At 38.6% G+C, this 21,365-nt stretch overlaps 1 protein-coding gene and 1 long non-coding RNA gene across 6 annotated transcripts in view; one reads left to right on the forward strand and one right to left on the reverse strand.

Annotated features, from left to right (window-relative positions):
• FRMPD4 (FERM and PDZ domain containing 4) overlaps positions 1-21,365 on the forward strand; it is a 608,500-nt gene that overhangs the window by 211,760 nt on the left and 375,375 nt on the right. The gene's annotated exons all lie outside the window — the stretch shown is intronic.
• Positions 1-21,365, reverse strand: part of LOC141127944 (uncharacterized) — an 88,983-nt gene that overhangs the window by 59,608 nt on the left and 8,010 nt on the right. For both annotated transcript variants that reach the window (XR_012241614.1, XR_012241613.1), the window contains exon 2: positions 10,509-10,629. This is a non-coding gene — a long non-coding RNA (uncharacterized lncRNA). The remainder of the gene's footprint in view (positions 1-10,508; positions 10,630-21,365) is intronic.

Genomic DNA, 21,365 nt, shown 5'->3' on the forward strand with positions numbered 1-21,365 from the left:
CATGCAGTAATCAGAAGAAAAAAAAAAACTGCTTGGTGTCAGTGTGACGGGGGGAGGGGTGATTGGGGGGTGATCGGGGGTGTAAAGTGTGCCTGGCATGTTCTACTGAGTGTGTAGTGTTGGTGCACTCACATTGCAGTCTTCTCTCCTCTGCGCCGGAACGGAAAATACCGACCCGAGGAGAGATGACATAATTTCCTTTGCTGCTGTTTAGCATACAGCAGCAGAGGAATGATTCTCATTGGCTGGGAGCGATCGCGAGGGGGGGGGCCACGAATGGATGGTCTCCCCCTTACCTGTCATCGCTGCCAGACCAAAGCTTCGGGCACCGGGGGGGTCCAAACGGACCCCCCACCTGCGAGAGGCAGATCACGTACAGGTACGTGATTCTGCCTGCCCATGCCATTCTGCCGACGTACATCGGCGTGAGGCGGTCGGCAAGTGGTTAAGAAACAAAAGAATTGCGCTAATAAATGACAAAAAGTGCATAAAAACTGTGAAAACAGTGTCAATTCCAGATAAATTGAAATATAAATAAACTATAGAATGCGATGGCATCAAGGGTTAACCACCCATGCGATCTAAAAAAGTCCAAAACTGAGTGAACTAAATAATAGTCTACATTGGTGGTAACTAAATAAAACCATTCATATACAGAAAAAATCCAAGTGAATATAAATGTTTCTCCGTGAAAAGCAGTCCACCACCAAGAATGGAAGGGGTCACTCCTTACCGGAAAGCCATGATCCCCCACTACAGAGGATCATGACTCGCAAAACAGCTGAAACTTGCATCTTGAAACTTGCATGGGTATCCACTACGAGGTCATCAAATCATCAGGGGTTATGGACCAGCTCGTAGAAGAAACTACCTCCTCTGCCGCCAGATCCTGCAGTGTCTTCTCTCTACTACTGCACACTTATGCCCTGTACACACGATAGGATTTTCCGATGGAAAATGTGTGATAGGACCTTGTTGTTGGAAATTCCGATCGTGTGTGGGCTCCATCACACATTTTCCATAGGAATTTCCGACACACAAATTTTGAGAGCTTGCTATAAAATTTTCCGACAAAATCCGTTGTCGAAAATTCCGATCGTGTGTATACAAATCCGACGCACAAAGTGCCACGCATGCCCAGAATAAATTAAGAAACTAAAGCTATTGGCTACTGCCTATGTGTTTTACATCACCGTGTTCAGAACAACTTTGTGTGACCGTGTGTATGCAAGACAAGTTTGAGCCAACATCCGTCGAACATCCGTAGAACTAAGAATGTTCTACAAATAATATTGTAAATTAAATATATTAATGCCAATATCATTTCCTTTAATTTAGTAATTAGTACATATAAGCAGTAAGCAGTACATATAAATAAGCATTAATTATTGCACTACTCATATAAGGAAGCATTTTATCTTGTATACAGAATTCCTGACAGTTTTTTTTCTTGCCATCTGTGTCTCATTGGAGAGATTTTTCCTCACTTCTTGTCACATAGCCTAAACAGGAAGGAAGAGGAAATCCCTCCAAAGTGAAAGAGTCACCAGAGTCACCAGAATGAGTGCCCTCATTGGAAGATTTTCTCTCTATTACTATTCTGGGGACAACCCGGGATTTGGGATTTTCTTTCACTTTGACTTTAGATAATAACATAGACAGGGCAAATAGAGTGGGTAAATGACCCTAACGGGGTGCAGAGAGAAATCAAAACTTGATAGGTGTTCTAATTCAACTCAATACAGAAATCTTTACTTCAGTTATACTTTAGGCCCTGGATTCTATGAAAATGCACAACACATCATACAGTACTTTGTCAAAAATAATGATCTTAAATACCATACTTTGGATGTTTAAATAAGAAGTGTGAATTTCATGGTCTTTTTTATTGCCTTTAATACCTTTTTTTTGCAGTCTGTACCCTTGTGGGGATGTTTTTCTTAATTCCTTTAACAATGAGCAACCAGTGACACCAATGATCTTTTTGGTTTCAATTCTTCCCAATGACCACCAATGTAAGGAGCATTCCTCCTAATAACCTTCAAACTAATGTACTGTGAGCTGTAGATATCAGTAATTATTATTAGTAATTGGTCATTATTAGCAAGGGTTCCCTGAGCCCAGATAGGTATTTCAAGTGGAGTTCCCTCATGTTAAAAAGGTTGAGAAAGACTGTTGGACACTATAATTTCTACATAAGTATTCAGCAATTTTCAGTATGTGCAGTGAGGAAGAATGTATTGTTCTAAAAAATGTCATGGACTCTGTCAGCCACATCCTCAGAAGACTAACATGTTATGCATCCGAGAGCATCTAAATAAATAAAACTATACTGGTCTACAGCACATTAGAATCAACTTTTTTTCTTTTTTAAAAGGTGTGTCATACTGACAGTTTTCAATATACCATCAAAGAAAAAACAGCCATATTTAAAACCAAATATATGGACAAGGTCTGCCTGACAGGTACTGTATGCACCCAAATAGTCCCAGGTGAATCAGTGCTGCCCAACAAGGTTGGGGTGGTTGGGTGCATACCTCTCAGGAAGACATTCAGATATGTGGCTTTAAATATGGCTGTTTTTTATGGTACTGTATATTGAAAACTTTAGGGAAGGATAAAAATGATACAAGGGATAGAAGATTGATTTAGTTATGTGTTTAATGTTGTTGTGCCAACCTTAACATTAGTAAAAATTATTTTATGAGGAATATAATAAACGTACAATTTTTTATAACTTTGGTTGTATGGATTGGTATATACAAAGTGAACTTGGCTAAATTACACACTGGCTAATGGCACTTGAGTGAGATTTCTGCACCTGATTTCCCAGCTCTATTTTTATCACACAGAAAGTGTCTGGTAGTCTCACTGTCCCCGCCTGACTATTTATTCATGTTACTTTCAGAGATCATAATGACATAAGTGCAGCAAGTAAACAAATGGGGCAGAGAACATAAGTACTGTGTGGACTGATTATTTAATTGAAATAATTGAACAACATTGTTTTATTGCCTGATTAAAGCTTGGTTGTTGACTTAGACTGTAATACATGTATTTGTTTATTGATCTACAGTGTTGTCTATGAACTCTTCTAGTAATATTTTAGTAGCTTCAACAGAACAATAGCTTGTACATGCAGTTATATATTTTGCAGGCAGTATAGCAATTGCAGAAACCTTTAAGGAGCTCTTATTGTAATTCTGGATTGATTATTAGGTTCTTTTGACTATTATTTGTGTTACATTTTCTTTAGAGTTTAGGCAATGGGAAATACTATTTAACACACAATTTCAAACTCTTGGTAACAGCTTGAAACTTTTTAGAAATTTGGGTTTTTAGAAATGTTCTATTGTCAATAAAATTGAAAGCATCAATACTTAACATCAAGAGCTATTTTTTAACACATTCCTTGAGTTTCAAGGCTATAACAAATCCCCGTGACTTTTCTGAAGGGATTTTTCTTCTAATGCCCTGTACACATGATAGGATTTTCTGACAACAAATGTTGGATGTGAGCTTGTTGTCGGAAAGTCCAACCGTGTGTATGCTCCATAGACATTTGTTGTCAGAATTTCTGCCAACAAATGTTTGAGAGCAGGTTCTCAAATTTTCTGACAACAAAATTTGTTGTCGGAAATTCCGAGCGTGTGTACACAATTCCGATGCACAAAAGTCCACGCATGCTCGGAATCAAGCAGAAGAGCCGCACTGGCTATTGAACATTTTTCTCTGCTCGTCGTGCATGTTGTACGTCACCACGTTCTTGACGTTCAGAATTTCCGACAACATTTGTGTGACCGTGTGTATGCAAGACAAGTTTGAGCCAACATCCTTCATGAAAAAAATCCATGGTTTTGTTGTCGGAAAATCCTATCTTGTGTACGGGGCATTAGAGTTGTGCCCCACTAGTGTAATTACAATCTAATTCATGAGACCATATAAAAAGCCATGTAGAAAAATGGATTTTCTAATGTTGTAAAAAAAAAAAAAAAAAAGTATATATGATAATGTGCAAAACCTCTCCCTCTCTTCAAATTGGTCTTTTGACTATCTCCAACAATCTGTATTAGGCTCCATGCGCACTGGCTTAAAAATCGCATTTTGTTTTTTGCCTGTAGAAGCTACTCAATGTTATCCTATGTGTCCATGCACATTAGGACGATTACAGACATATTTTGAGTTTAGCGTTCAGAGGCAGGAAAAAAAACCCCTTCTGGTTTGCCTTTCTGATTGAAGCTTTTTGGCAGAAAAAAAACACTAAACTTTACTAAACCCATCTAAAACTGTGTAGAAAAAAATTCTATATGAGTGTTTTTTTCTGCCAAGGGAACTACAGCTTTTTTTAAGCCCAGTGTGCATGGAGACACATGGAGCCAGTATAGAGTATATGCAAAAAAACGCACAATAATTATTTACATGTAGGGGGCATTTTATCAATTTTTTTTTTTTTTCAAGAATGCTTAATTTTTTTCTGCTAACCGTTTATTCCATATATACAAAAAAATTGTATAGTAATACAAATGCTTTGATGTTATTTTATATTTTTACATTGTTGATTCAAGGGACGATTGCCAACGTCCTGTTTCTAGTAATGTCAGCTAAATGCAGTTATCAAGGGGAATATTGATCCTTACAGCAGCTGCTCACTTTAGAATGAGTAAAGAAGATCCAATACTACCCATCATTCTCAGTGAGAGAATTCTTTATATATGACACAGAGGTTTTCTAAGTTGTAAAGCTGCATGTATAGAAAAAGTGATGAGTGGAAGTACAGGCATGAGCTGACCACTAAATAAAATTTTCTTAACAACTGTGCATGAACCAAGCATGTATGTCCATGCAGTAGACAAGTAGTGTTCACACAACCTAAGCACTCGTAAATGCTTATTCCTAAATATTAACTGATGTGTACATCATCACAGACCACTTGTGACCACAGATTCTTCCTGGCTGTAGTAAATGTTTGTTCCTTTATGTAGCCTGCATTTTTGTAAAAATTGAATTGTGAGTAATATAACCCAGTTATAACTGAGAAATTATTTCTATGCTGGGAGAAATATTTTGCAAGTATGCATATTACTTGAATTTGGCTTCCTGTGCTGCAAGCTTGTTCCTGGTCCCTGAATCAGAGAGTACTCAAATCAAAGAATAAGCATGATTACCGGGCAAATAGTATTTTCAAAATAAGTCAGCAATGGCAGCTCCTGTATTTTTGGCAGGACGTTTCCTTCAACCTTATACCATATATATGAGATATATATGAGTATATACTGTATCTGTATATCCTATCCATCCTGCTGTCTTTATTTTGTTCTCCTACATTTGGAAATGCACAAAAATAGTTTAAAGTGCATCTAAACCTAAGACCTAAAATGTGATATATTGCACAATATTAATCCTTTGATGAGGTGGAAGCATTAGTTTTCTCCCTCAGGTTTATATTCCTTTATTTTCATCTGGTGATCCTGACAGTAACACACTTGCTTTCCTAAGGTGACAATGCTCACTCAGCTGTGGAAAATGTGAGCATTATAAATTGAATAATTCGAAATATTTTAATTTGGCCTCACCAGGACACTAATATTTACAAACTGATATTATACAGGGGCACAGAAGCCCCGCCCCCGCCCATCCTCCTCATTCTCCATAAATGCCTGCTGCCCCTTATGCAGTTATGACTTGCGAGCCAGGCTGGATCAAGTCCACTTTATCTATCTGTTCACAATGTATATACATAAATACAAGAAAATATTTATTTATTTATTTCAAATCTTTTTGCTTATTGTATGGTGGAGTCTTTCTTTTTGTGCATATTTTCAAGCATAGGTATTCTGTTCCTATGCTGTATATGTGGATCTGTAGCACAGGGCATATTTTTGTATCCTCATCAATGAAACCATTTGCGCAGTCTAAGATATGGGTAGAACAAATAAGCCTTTCATTGCAAGGCAGTATACAGATCAATTTATTGTGTACTGCTAATAAAGAAGAGATGTGTCTGAAAAAGCAATAATTAATAGATGTCCTGTTGCCAGGAACTCAGAACTGTTGTTAGCCAGTCAGTAAAAAGACATGATTCTACCCCACACATAAAGAAACACAGAAAAGATCAAGAAACAACTTTTGCAGTTTTGTTGTCTTACACTTTCAAAGTCATTACCCAGATGAGGAACGAAAAAGTCTGTACATAGCAACATACAGGAATCACAACATTAAACTCTTAGCAAATAATTGACAATGGGGTTAGTGAAGCTCTAGGAACATTTTATTAGGCATCCCATCTCAAGTTTCTCATAGAGGCGTCTTGCTTTGTAACTTCCTTAATGAAGCTTTATTTAAAGCTGAAATTGAAGTCTAGACAGTTAGCTAGATACATTTGATTTATAATTATGTGCAACCAGTTTGAAGCAGAACTATGCTCATCTCCATCCATCACTGTGGTGTCCTGAAGCTCCTTCACCAATTACTGACATCTTTGACTAGTCTTCTTTTAGGTTCCCAATCTTCAGCCAGTTTGATTGGCATGGGCCAAAAAGACATCACTCCCATGCATGTGCATGAGCTCATTTGTCTTGGTAGATGGTGAAGTTGTACACTGAGCTGTGTATATTGCAGACAGGCAGATAATAAACTTTAATGCAGAAGAGACATAGTTTGGGGTTGATTTACTAAAGGCAGATAGATTATACACTTTCCAAAGTGCAGTTGCCCTCTGCAAGTGCAGTTGCTCCAGAGCTTAGTAAATGAGGAAAGGCTTCACTTTGCACAGAGTACCCAATAATGTGCAAGGAAAATGAAAGAAAAATGCATTGCACATGATTGGATGATAGAAGTCAGCAGAGTTTCTGCTCATTTACTAAGCTCTGGAGCAACTGCACTTGCAGAGTGCAACTGCACATTGCAAAGTGCACAGTCTATTTGCCTTTAGTAAATCAACCCATATGTCTCTTCTGCATTAAAAATAATGCATGTTTGCCATTTTTTTACTAATGTTCCATTTAAAATATAGGGATTTTATTCAATTAGAATTAAAATCATGTGTAAAAAGTTTTGGGATCCAGGCACACATGCCAGACAATAAACAATCAGGTCCTTAAATTCCATTTGGTGGCAAATTTTGTTCAAGAGCATACCCCTGGCCTGCTGACTGCATAATGAAGGGACATCAGGAGATTACGTGTCATTGCTCTCTCTTCACTTGTAGCACATGTGCACTGCAGCAGAGGCTGACTGACAGAAAGCACCAGCTCTATGTCTCCTAGTCAACTGCTCTACAATGGATTACATAAAGCTAATAGCAATGCAAACTTAGGAACTTACACAGATTCTATTAAAAAAATGAATGTAGTTATATGTTCAATGAATGTATAATTACATTATTAGCGTTGTTTACCTGAGGACTAGTTTTAACAAATTACCTCTTTGAAGCTTAAAAAAGTAAAGTATCTTAATAGTTTAATGCTTTTGCACTCAAGGTGAGTATTACCAAACTTTACAATGTTCAAGAGCTGGAATTTTCCCTTTAATTCAAACCAAGCCATTTTTTATTTCCATTCCAAAGTTCTAATTCATTTTTTTTTTAAATTTAAGAAAACATAGGCACAATACAGAGCAATCAACATGCAAAGTCAAAATTCATATATCAGAACAAAAATATACATACCATACTTGTATATAAAGGGGAGGACCAACATGGTCTACAAAAGAAGGAGGAAATGGCCTGCAAAGCGACATTGGGGAGTGTATGTTAACACATCACAATGACCCAACATACTAAAAGAATAGATATATCCTGTCAGGAATGCTCAAAGGTGGAACATGGGCTGTTGTACTAAAGTGGTGTCCTTGGCAGGGTTGAATACTGAAAGGAGAGAAGAAAAGAAAGACAAAGCTGTAGCAAAGAGAGAGGGAAAGGGGGGGGGGGTGACAGAAGAAAGTGCAGAAGGGAAGTGCACAGGGGTCGGGGTAGGGAAAGTGGACTCATACAATCTCCCACCCCCTGCAGGAGGGCAACTGATGAGACCCCCTGCAGGAGGGCAACTGTGTGATATAAGGGCAAAGGCGAGGACTCCCAGTAACATACTGTAGGTGATGAAGGACCATACAGGCCCTGGATGCGTAACGGTGCCGTACACCTAAGGGCATAGGTCTCTAAACCAAAGTTCTAATTCTTAAGCACAGTAACCTATAACAACTAATCATAATCCATCATGTGCTAATTTGAATAAAGTAGTATTCCTTCTGAGTGAATACGTTTTTCAGTAAATATAATTAAAAAAAAAATATTATAAATAAATTAGAATTCTGTATGTTTTATAAATAATGCTTTTTTAGTGAGAAACGGGAAGCTGTCAGCCTGGCGGAACGACTGTAAATAATAATTTTATTCTGAGTGATGCATTTTTGATAACTGGAGCAAAACCCCAGCATCAAAGCCAGGTGATTCTGAATTAACAGAACGAACATCAACCTTACCCTTTTTTGCTGCATCTATAGCAGGATCAGGTTGTCTGTTTAAATAACACATTGAGGTGCCAACACTGTATATACAACCAATTAGATTCTTTAGCTTGTTCAATTAGGCTTTGAAAATAAAAGACTCTGATTGGTTGCCATGCACAACTGCTCTGAAGGTCTTACAAACAGTGGGTGGTAGCTCAAGAGACCTCACTTTTCATACATGTCAAGACGATACATCCTTCCTTGTTAACACCTGAGTAGAAATAGTAAGGACTTTACAGTGGAGGTAGTGGAGGTATAAGGCAAATAAATTGACTATGAAATGTTGCATAACATCTAATATTCATGTAGCACTCCACTTCAAAGCAGTGCAAGCACTTTTGCTCCATATACCTTTGCATCAGAATAGGCAATGTTTAATCAACATTTGGGTAATATGAACACATACTTAAGAAGTATACATAGGAAGTAACAAATATTGTCTTTAAAGCATTCTTTTGTGTTAAAAATGAGGCATGTGGCATGGCACTGCAAGGGTCAATGCATCACCTCTGTCTGTAGTGTGAGTCATGACACTTCATGTGAAGCAAACTAAATATCCCAGAATCCCTAGGTCTTTCAGTCTACCGCTGGTGCAGGGGAGAGCAACACAATAGTTAGATTTGACATGGACACAAGAAAGCAGAGCATTCGCTGACACAGATAGTGCACTAATGCAGCTGGATGATGTCTTTCACCACGTTAGCACTCCCACATTTGTGATGCAACACAGAGAGTATGACATGGCATGCATTGGATGCTGTGTGGTCTAGAATTGTTTTGTCCCTTGACACATAGGAACAATCTAACTGAAGTAATACATTGACAAAATGCCTTTAACAAATGTGTACTCCCAGATGGGTGATGCACAATGTATTTATTGGAATGGTTTAGAGCAGGGATCTTCAAACTACGGCCCTCCAGCTGTTGCTGAACTACACATCCCATGTGTGATACCATGTTTGATAAAAAAATGGAATAAAGATTTGTAATTGAGATAAAAAGTGGAAAATGAAAGTTGATCTTTCTGTTTCGATGTTTCATTTTTCACAGTGCTAATTCAGTCAGTTCAAAGTACCTGTCTAAATGTGATATAAATTGTTCAGATTTCCAGGCTTTGACTTGTAGCTTTGGTACATATCTGCCTGTGTTTGTTGGCAGAACAAAACTCAAGAAATGATTTGCTGTATCGTGTTTTTGCAGTTTAGATGCCAGTCTTTTTTTTTTTTTTTCATCTTACCTTTTAATGGTAAGTAAATGTATACATTTTGATGACCTGGCAAACTATCTAAATCAGTATACCCATTCAAATTGTTTTACATTTTTTCTTCTTCTAGCACTATTGGCACAATGTATTAAAGGTCAAAAACAATTAAACACAATCAAGTTATATGTTTTATCATACAGTAAAATGAAACAAGGACTCTGCTTAGTTACTTTTCGCAACACTTTTGTTTTTGTTCCTTTTTTCCATCTCTACAAGTAAATGTCCTTCTTCAATTCAGCTGAAAGTTACAAACTACAGGGTGGATACAGAAAAAAAATAATGTGGCTGATATTTAAACTTTTGAAAAAAAGGTGTTTGTGTTTCCATAGCAACCAGTCAGAGACTTACTTTTATCCCCTTTGTGCGAAACAGAAATGATTGCAAACTATTTGGGGAACTCTCTCTTTTCTGGGTTTGGCAGGAAAGATGCCCAGTGTACAGTATTTATCAAAAATAGTCAAAAGCACATTTTAGCACCGCAAATGAAAGTCAGCAGAAGGTAAAAAGCATTGTTAAAAAATAAAAAGCTACTGTTAAAATGACTTTGATGTATTATTATTCAACCGTTTAATGTCTTTGGTTATGATTAAACTTGGGATTTCGCTTTGAGACTTTGGCCTTTAATGAACTAATTACATATAAAGTAAAAACTATTTAAACATCAATTTTTGCTCACATTATCTCTAAAACAATCAAATATATAATTACAGCGAGAGCAGAAAAATAAAACAAGTCTTACCATACTGCAGCACTGGGGATGGACTTACACTGCATGATAATAGCAAGTGATTCAACGGATTCATCATACGACTACACTTTCCGTCATATTGGAATACCTTTTAACAATAGTCGTCCCTTTTCTGTGAAGAACAAGGATCAAAGATTTTACTGTGCATGTGACTCCATCTGTTAATAGAGCAGCGAAGAAGATTCTGGCAATACAATAGCTGTTCAGAGCAGAGGTAGACTGATGTCTCATCCCTAATAATTCTCAATGACACATCTGCTTATCTATGGCCACCTTTAAGTTCCATACACACTGGCTGAATGTCAGGTGGCATTGGTCTGTTCAATAGAAAAACATTCAGCCCGTACGGCAGCCAGTCCGACAAAATTTGGCCTTTCGGCTGGCTTCTGTCAAAGAGTGTTGACCGAAAAAGGTCTGGCAATCGGCATCTGATCAGTGCTCTCCCCCAATGGTGGAGAACGCTGACTAGCGTGTTCTGGCTGGGGTGGGGGGGCATCCCCCTGTCAGAACACAATAGAACAGCAGGGGGAGATTGCTGTACTAACATTGGGTCGTTAGTACAGTGACTCCAACCTGAGCTGTCAGTTTTTTTTTCATTTAGCCGGCTGGGTTGAATGGAAAAAAACAACCTAGCAATGTGTACTAGGCTTTAGGCTTGCAAGATCATTCATCACCAAAAGTAACCTTGCATTGTCTAGATACAGTGAGTACTTTACACAGAGCTTGGAAATATTTGTCTTATAGATAAAAAAAGAGAAGAATAATATAAAGCAAAACAAAAAATGAAAATTAACTATCCATCCTTATTTTAATTCAAATTGGATTTATTTTCATTAATTTTTATTTATATCAAACAGGTGATACAAGTATACAAAGATACGGCCCCCCCGGGCCTGCATCAATATAACAGGAAAGCAATTTCAGGTTTTAGAACCTCATGTAGATTATATGGAAAAACAGTTAAACAGTCCAACAAACTGTAGGTCTAACAGTGTGTATTGTACACAGAAGAGTGACATAAGAAATCTGTACGTTATCAAACAGAAATACAGAGCTTTAAGCAGGGGCGTACCTACAGCATTTGGCACCCAGGGTGGATCCTATATCTGGTTACCCCCCAGACGGGCAGGCAGCGCACCGCACATTGATGTCAACTGACATTAGGTTAGTATACTAGCAGGTTAGGTGATATAGTGCCAGGTTGGGGTAATATAGTGCCAGGTTAGGGTGATATAGTGCCATGTTAGGTGATATAGAGCAAGGTTAGGGTGGTATATAGAGCCAGGTTATGATGATATATAGAGACAGGTTAGGGTGGTATATAGAGCCAGGTTAGGGTGGTATATAGAGCCAGGTTAGGGTGGTATATAGAGCCAGGTTATGGTGATATATGTGGTATATAGAGCCAGGTTAGGGTGGTATATAGAGCCAGGTTAGGGTGGTATATAGAGACAGGTTAGGGTGGTATATAGAGCCAAGTTATTGTGATATATAGAGACAGGTTAGGGTGGTATATAGAGCCAGGTTAGGGTGGTATATAGAGACAGGTTAGGGTGGTATATAGTTCCAGGTTAGGGTGATGTATAGCTCTAGGTTAGGGTGATATAGAGACAGGTTAGGTCTGAATGTAGTGACAGTGTGCACTGCTCAGTCACTTACAGCATGTCAGGTGATGAAGATTTCCAGGCTGCTGTGGTCTCTCCTCACCTTTCTTCTGTCTGATGGGAGGAGTCTGTAGGAGGAGTGGAGGAGGCAGCAACACCCTGACCCCGCCTACCAACTGCAGCTGCCTCGGGAGATCGTGAAAATCCCCGAGGGACAGCCTAACTTGATGAGATGACAGGGGAGTTACAGACAGCCTCCCCAACACTGCTGGGCTCTGTGCTGATCAAATCAACTTTTGCAAAGCTGCGATGACAGGGAAAGTGCAGGGGCCCCACATGCACCTGGGGTCCCTGAGCAGTGCCTGACACCCCCCAATGTGTGTCACCCAGAGCGGACCGCCCCCCCCCCCCCCCCGCACCCCTCTTGGTACACCACTGGCTTTAAGTCCTTTGCAATCCCAACATTCCAAAGTTTCCAGCGTTGGTTAAATATCTTTCATCTCTTTCGTTTTTTAGCTAGCAAACTCTCATATTTGTGGTGTTGCTGCACTGTCTCAATAACTTCTGATACATTGGGCGATAGATTATGTCTCCATCGTCATGTTATAAGTAGTTTAGCAGCTAACAAGATATGAGTTACGATTTTGCAACAATTAGATGGAAAAAGATCTATCTCCAAATTCAAGATTGCCATAAGTTCTAACCCTTCCTTGCTCTATCCCAAACATTTTATTTATTTTTTTTTGCACTTATCAAACAAATATGACAAAATTAATTTTTTAACACAAACATATGAAAAGTTAGTTGCTAAGGTTTACATACACTTTAAACCAAAAACAAATATTGCTCATGTGAATTCGATCACTTCTTCAAGCTTAGTAACGTATCATCAAAATTCTGTATAAATGTATTTATTATTATTATTATTATTATTATAATACAGGTTTTATATAGCGCCAACAGTTTGTGCAGCGCTTTACAACATGAGGGCAGACATTACAGCTACATTACAATTTTGTACAAGAGGAATCAGAGGGCCCTGCTCGTCAGAGCTTCCAATCTAAATTTCACACGTCTCATCTGCAACAACATAATTTTCATGTTTACTCACTAATTTACATAAAATGCTATATTTTTCCCGTCGCACTGACTATAATGTACATCCATGTTCTTTAGTTATTCATTTATTGATATTACTTTACTCACGTCTGAAAAAGTGAATTTTTTAGTCAACATATTAAAATAACCTAAAGTGCAGAAATGTATTCAATGTACAAAATAGGTAACATATGGGCCATGACCCAATATTTCTAAAATAAATAGTCAAAAAAAGTTACATTTTATTGTAAATATTAAATGTATAAATATACATATAGTCAACAATCTTAGAGTTTTTAAGCAGAGTAAAAAGCAGAGTCTTTTTGCTGTTCATTTGGAATAGTTATAAAAATAATGCTAGGATCAGCCTTTGATAAGAGAACATTTTACAAGGCAAGAAGAATTATGCAGTATTACTTAAAAGCCAATTAAAAAAAAATGTTTACTTTGTGTGAAAACACAAAACGTCTAAATGCTGATTGGGTAACTAGCACTCCACATAACATTTGAACTTGATTTAAACATCTTCATGTTAATGAAGAATTAATAATCTTTAAACCAGTACAAGCAACAAATAGCAAAGTGATGTACTCTTAGAATCAAATCATATTTTACCGGACTGATTTTAGTAAAAATTTATTTGGCTGGTTACTATGGGTGACTGCACTTTACTTTTTTGTTATACCAAAAACATCTCAATATAATTTGAAAGAACCTGAAAAACTATTATGGTGGGGTATTGTATATCCAAGAAGGAACAGCTGTGACCCTCACAGCTAACAATAGTGATGAATTTTAATTAACATGAAGATCACATGGTTTTGTTGATAAACAAAATCATGTCAGTGACAGCTGTCAATATATTTAATTCTAGGTGCAGTGGATGTTCACCTAGAAAGAAATACTTTCACAAACGTTAAAGTAAGAAATAATAATAAGTGTAAAAAAGTTACAATATAAAAGGAAAAAATAACAAAAATAATTTAAAGGAGCTTCCATAAAATGTGTCATTTGAAGCTTACCGTACTTTTAAACACTAAGGTCCCAAATGCCATTTCCAAACAGCACAGGTATAATGGCTATTCATCTTAGTGCCTTTTTAAAATGACTCTGGGAATCAACAGGTCCCTGAAAACATGTGGGATGGAACTGCTGGCTGGTAATTTCAGTTAAAGAAGTGATCCATTATTATATCAAGTCACCAACAGATCCAGAACCCCCCCCCACACACACACACACACCAATGAAAAGAAATGATAAAATGAAAAAAATATAATATATTTAGCATTTGAATGCCTACTATATTCATTTATGAATTATTTAATAATCAATCAATTAATAAGGAATGAGTGCTGATATGGTTTCTCTTCATTTATATATACTGTATATATATATATATATATATATATATATATATATATATATATATATATAAATATATATATATATATATATATATATATATATATTATATATATATATATATATATATATATATATATATATATATATATATATATATATATATATATATATAGTATATTACATTTAAAAAACAAAATCCTTCCATAGAATTATCTTAGGCTTCCTAAAACTAATGTCTCATGATCTGAATGACATAAGCCTTTACTGTATAAGCCTCAAATACTAACATGGGTATACACAATGTAATTTGGAATTTCTGTGATCGCAAATTTGTAAAAAAAAGTCCAGATTGTGCTAATGTGTGTTCTTGCCATCCTGACCTTATCTAAATGAAATACCATTAAATATGTAATTCTGTATATGTAAACCTGTATCTCAATGTAGCATTGAAAGGGGAATAACGCTGTTCCAAAGTAAAATGCAAAGATTCACTTTGAGTTTTACCTTTTTGTAATGTTACATAAAAATCACACTTATGTTGCATTGGGAAAAATTACAGGCAAATTATTTTTAAACATTTTTAACTATTGCTTTTTAGATAAGATCCAGAAAAAAATGAAATGTATCAAAATATGTTATCTAATTAAATCCCTATCTGTCCCAAGAAAAACGATGTTAATATGTCGGGGTAGAAAAAACCTAAAAAAAAAAATTCTGGGAACCAAGGGTGTTATAGGGAAAAAAAGTTTTAAGGCCCATAGATGGTTTGAATTTCAGCCAGTTCAGCAGGAATTAGCTGAGATTCGAACCGTGTATGGGCAGGCTGAATGTAGCAAGTTAATTGATCAATCAAGTTGGGTAAAACCAGCCTGCCAGATTTATTAGCGATTATCAATAGCAGCTGCTATAGCAGCTAGCAATAATGACTGACTTCTTATGGCGTGGGCGGCTTGCCTCCCCCGGTGGTAGAATACAAAGGGGTTGATTTAATAAAACTTGCATGCTAGCCAATCAGCTTCTTATTTCAGCTTCTTCAATCAAGCTTTGATGAAGAAACCTGGACCCAATTGGTTTCTATGTAGATCTGCACCAGATTTTGCACTCTCCAATATTAGTAAATCAATTGTCTCAGCAGGATTCCCTTGTTAGCACTGTCTGTGTTGATGGGGTAATCGTGCAAATTTCTTTCCAGGAAAGGAATTTGCACCATCTAAGGCCTGCTTAAGGGATTCAAGTCTTTAAAAAAACACACCAAAAATCTCCTGCATTCTGCCAAAATAACCAATTTTGCTAAAATTTCCCAATTTTCACAGAAATTTCAGCAAAGTGCAAATGCTTCATTTTGCTCATCCCCAGTTGCAGAGTAACTAGTTTTTTAAAACCTGAACTCTAGGCAAACATCTAAAAACAAATTTATATAAGCAGACTATCTTATCTTCGGAAGGAAGTACAATTCTATCCAGCCATGTTTGTGATTCCTATACCATAGCATAGCCTGGGGGGAGACATCACTTTCTCTGTTAGAATTAGGAAAAGCAGTGGGGTAGCCTCACCCTCAGCCTGCTGAATAGACAATGACAAAGCAGCAACACACATATAAATCATTTACTCTTTTCACTCTGCTCTCTTCCTATCTGTGTGTTCCCAATCAGCACAAGTGCATGCAGAAGAGTCTCAATGCCTGTGCTAATTTTCCCTTTGCTAGTGTGATTGCTGCTGAACAGAGGATGACAAGAGGCTGATAAAAGGTCAGATACAGGTACCAAAGCTGTTTGTATGTAAAAAACATTTAATTATTTTAAAGGAATATGTGGATTTTTATATACTGTATCTGCCTAAAGATCAAATAAAAAAAATGTTTCTTTATTCTTTTAGTAAACTAGAGCAAGGTTATTTGATTCTTCTTCATTATATTTAGCATACAAAACTATTACATCAAATATATAACCATTTTAAATAGGCTTCCTGCATCTGTATCCATTTGTATTAGAAGAATGTAAGGGCTGGTTCACATGTTTGTGAATGAAGCAATGCTCATTAACTTTCTTATATCATCTATGACATGTTTATGATGCGTTTTTGTTGCGTTTTTGAAGCGTTGAAAAAAGCATAAAAAATGCTTGTTAAATACCCATGAAAGTTATGTTTTTCTAATTAGAAGTGCTTAAGGATGAGCCAGATGTTCGCTTGTTTGCCGAACAGCAAACATTATGCAGTGTTTGCGGCAAATTCGAAAAGCCGCGGAACACCATTAAAGTCTATGGGACACGAACATGAAAATTCAAAAGTGCTCATTTTAAAGGCTTATATGCCAGTTATTGCCATAAAAAGTGTTTGGGGACCCGGGTACTAACCCAGGGGACATGTATCAATGCAAAAACAAATTTTAAAAACATCAGTTTTTTCAGGAGCAGTGATTTTATTAATGCTTAAAGTGAAACAATAAAAATTAAATATCATGTCTGGGGTGTGTCTGTAGTATGCCTGTAAAGTGGCGTGGCCTGTAAAGTGGCGCATTTTACCAGTGTTTAGAACAGTACCACAGCAAAATTACATTTCTAAAGGAAAAAAAGTCCTTTAAAACTGATCGCGGCTGTAATGAATTGTCGGGTTTCGGCAATATAAATAAAACTCATTGAAAAAAATGGAATGGGTTCCCCCCAGTCCATTACAGGCCCTTTGGGTCTGGTATGAATATTAAGGGGAATCCCAACCAAAATGTAAAAAAAAATTGCGCGAGGGTCCCCCCCAAAATCCATACCAGACCCTTATCTGAGCATGCAACCTGGCAGGCCACAGGAAAAGAGGCGGGATGTGAGAGCGCCCCCCCTAAACCATATCAGGCCACATGCCCCTCTGACGCCACGTGACGTCAGAGGAAGGTGGAGTCACCCGTTTACGTCACCAGGTGGCCCTGCCCTCAGCTATATAACAGCTGTCATCGAGAAGAAGCGTCACTCGGCGGGAGCCTCCCATGGAAGCGGACCTGTTGCATTTTTTTTTCGGTTCGTTGGGCGGCGTGAGATGGATTTACAGTAGGACATTTTTATTTTTTAATAAAGGACTTGTCCCAAAGTGTCTCCTGTCTTTTTTACTATTTTTGACACTTTTTTTGTGAATTGGCAGGGGTACAATGTATACCCATACCAATTCCTTTAAATATCGTGCCTGGGGTGTGTCTGTAGTATGCCTGTAAAGTGGCGCATTTTTCCCGTGTTTAGAACAGTACCACAGCAAAATTACATTTCTAAAGGAAAAAAAGTCCTTTAAAACTGATCGCGGCTGTAATGAATTGTCGGGTTTCGGCAATATAAATAAAACTCATTGAAAAAAATGGAATGGGTTCCCCCCAGTCCATTACAGGCCCTTTGGGTCTGGTATGAATATTAAGGGGAATCCCAACCAAAATGTAAAAAAAAATTGCGTGAGGGTCCCCCCCAAAATCCATACCAGACCCTTATCTGAGCATGCAACCTGGCAGGCCACAGGAAAAGAGGCGGGATGAGAGAGCACCCCCCCCTCCTAAACCAAACCAGGTCACATGCCCCTCTGACGCCACGTGATGTCAGAGGAAGGTGGAGTCACCAGTTTACGTCACCAGGTGGCCCTGCCCTCAGCTATATAACAGCTGTCATCGAGAAGAAGCGTCACTCGGCGGGAGCCTCCCATGGAAGCGGACCTGTTGCGTTTTTTTTTCTTTTTTCGGTTCGTTGGGTGGCGTAAGATGGATTTACAGCGGGACATTTTTATTTTTTAGTAAAGGACTTGTCCCAAAGTGTCTCCTGTCTTTTTTACTATTTTTGACACTTTTTTTGTGAATTGGCAGGGGTACAATGTATACCCGTTACCAATTCACATAGGGGGGCCGGAATCTGGGAGTACCCTTGTCAAAGGGGGTTTCCAGATTCTGATTCCGCAGACCCCCACAACCACCGGGCAAGGCTTGTGGGGATGAGGCCCTTGTCCCCATCAACATGGGGACAAGGTGCTTTGGGGACACCAAAGCACCCTCCCCATGTTGAGGGCATGTGGCCTGGTACGGTTCAGGAGGGAGGGCGCTCTCTCGTCCCCCCTCTTTTCCTGCGGCCTGCCAGGTTGCGTGCTCAGAAAGGGTCTGGTATGGATTTTGGGGGGGACCCCTGCGCAATTTAAAAAAAAAAATTGGTGCAGGGTTCCCCTTAAAATCCATACCAGACCTGGTATGGATTTACAGCGGGACATTTTTATTTTTTAGTAAAGGACTTGTCCCAAAGTGTCTCCTGTCTTTTTTACTATTTTTGACACTTTTTTTGTGAATTGGCAGGGGTACAATGTATACCCGTTACCAATTCACATAGGGGGGCCGAAATCTGGGAGTACCCTTGTCAAAGGGGGTTTCCAGATTCTGATTCCGCAGACCCCCACAACCACCGGGCAAGGCTTGTGGGGATGAGGCCCTTGTCCCCATCAACATGGGGACAAGGTGCTTTGAGGACACCAAAGCACCCTCCCCATGTTGAGGGCATGTGGCCTGGTACGGTTCAGGAGGGAGGGCGCTCTCTCGTCCCCCCTCTTTTCCTGCGGCCTGCCAGGTTGCGTGCTCAGAAAGGGTCTGGTATGGATTTTGGGGGGGACCCCTGCGCAATTTAAAAAAAAAAATTGGTGCAGGGTTCCCCTTAAAATCCATACCAGACCTGAAGGGTCTGGTATGGATTTTGGGGGACCCCTACGCCATTTTTTTTAAATGTTAGTGCAGGGTTCCCCTTAAAATCCATACCAGACCTGAAGGGCCTGGTAATGGACTGGGGGGAACCCATGCGTTTTTTTCAATGAGTTTTACCTATATTGCCGAGACCCAACAATTCATTACAGCCGCGATCAGTTTTAAATGATTTTTTTTCCTTTAGAAATGTCATTTTGCTGTGGTAATGTTTTAAACATGGGAAAATTGTGCCACTTTACAGGCATACTATAGACACCCCCCAGGCATATAAGCCCTTAAAATTAGCACTTTTGAATTTTCATGTTCGTGTCCCATAAACTTTAATGGTGTTCGTGTGTTCATCCGAATTTTTTGCCTGTTCGCAAGTTCTGGTGCGAACCGAACCGGGGGGTGTTCGGCTCATCCTAAGAAGTGATGTAGAGGGATTTTTAAGCTTTGAGGTGTATTTAGGTTGTGTGATAGCAGGCATTTTTGTGAATTCTCTGCAAGATGGATTTGTATACTTAGCTTGATCTAGTTCAAGATGATCGTGGAAACATTGTCACGGTCACTTGCAGGCACCGAAACTTGCAAACTTGAAACTTGAAAAAGCTTTGCCACTTGCAATAATGCTCAATGCCACTACTTCTACCTGGCACTGTCAGTATTGTTGGCTGGTTGATGCATTTGCTTTGAAGCTGCTCCCTGCTAGTCCTCTGTTATTTCCCAGTGCATTCTGGGACACAGGAACCTCCACCGCCTCTCCTCCAGCACACAGCTAACACTTTATAAATGATTCAGTAGGATGCTATAAATGCTATAGGTGAGGTTAAAGTCTGTTTATAGTGCGTTTCTATTGAAATAAACGAAGGAAGCTGGCAAACATTGATGCATCATGAAAGCAACATGTTGCCTAATTTTTAACATAACACAACACAGCATTACCAGTCCTGTCTGTACTGCACTGTGTAATGCCCATTGTAATATTCATGGAAGGCATTAAAGGGCAGTTATGAGCCTTTAAAAATATTGCTTAAATGCTGCTTAAATCTGAATTCCCGTAATTCAGCTAGTTTGTAAAAACTGCAGGCATACCATGAGTTATATGTTACTAGGTTACTAGGTGCCTGCCTCCTCGTAGACTTTGGGCCCCATTCACACCTGAGCATAGTGTTGTCAGGCAGAAAGTTGTGCGATTTTTGCCACGATTTTCGCCGTGGCTTACTGCGATTTTGACGCGCTTTTGCCGTGATTTTGTACAGGTCATAAGGTCACCAATGTAAAAAGCAGAAAAACGCCCAAATCTGCCTAGAAAAAAAGTTCCAGAACTTGTTGGAGCTTTAGGCATTTTGGAGCTTCTGGCTTCAGGCATTTTGGAGTGGAGATGTGAACCATCTCCATAGAGAATAATTGATTTTCTCCCCTCCAGCGTTTTGTAGCTTCAGGCTTCAAGCTACAAAATGCTCAGGTGTGAATGGGGCCTAACTCTGTTACTTTTATTGTGCTCCAGGAAGATAACTTCCGGAGCTCCGAAAGTGCTCACTGTGGTTTCCTTCAAGAGAAGGGTTGCTGGAACTGCTATGCCCGCCCCTCCCCTCATTCTGCCTTTTCACAGAAGCCTTTGTATTATGTGAACTTATTCAGGTATAGCTTCTATGTGTTATTCTCTCCTCTCACAGCTAGAGTATAAAAACCTGTCACATATAAGTAATAGGAACAGGTCCTGGATGTGACATGCATCTAATTGGACTTAGCTCATAGTGTCCCTGAACTTTTTGCAAAGTTGCTGCACTCTTGGAATACAGCTGTAAACACAGGGTATTGACACACTTGTGAATGAGCCCTTATGATTCTACATAACTAGTCTACACAACCTTACAACATCTTACCATAAATTAGGTTCCCCCAGTTACAATATCAATACCACTGTCCAGGTAACCTAAAGCAGGAGCTGCCCACATGCCAGACCTTAAAGCAGCTTTTCTTCTTCTTAAAGCATGAATAACAATGTTTCATGACCTTGTTGGGTCTCCTTCTATGGCCATGTTGGATGGGAGATTAGGTTACAGTGATACTGTTTTGTTTTGTTTTTTAGGAGTG

The sequence above is a fragment of the Aquarana catesbeiana genome, linkage group LG02 (genome assembly GCF_042186555.1).
Source record: "Aquarana catesbeiana isolate 2022-GZ linkage group LG02, ASM4218655v1, whole genome shotgun sequence".
NCBI lineage: Eukaryota > Metazoa > Chordata > Amphibia > Anura > Ranidae > Aquarana > Aquarana catesbeiana.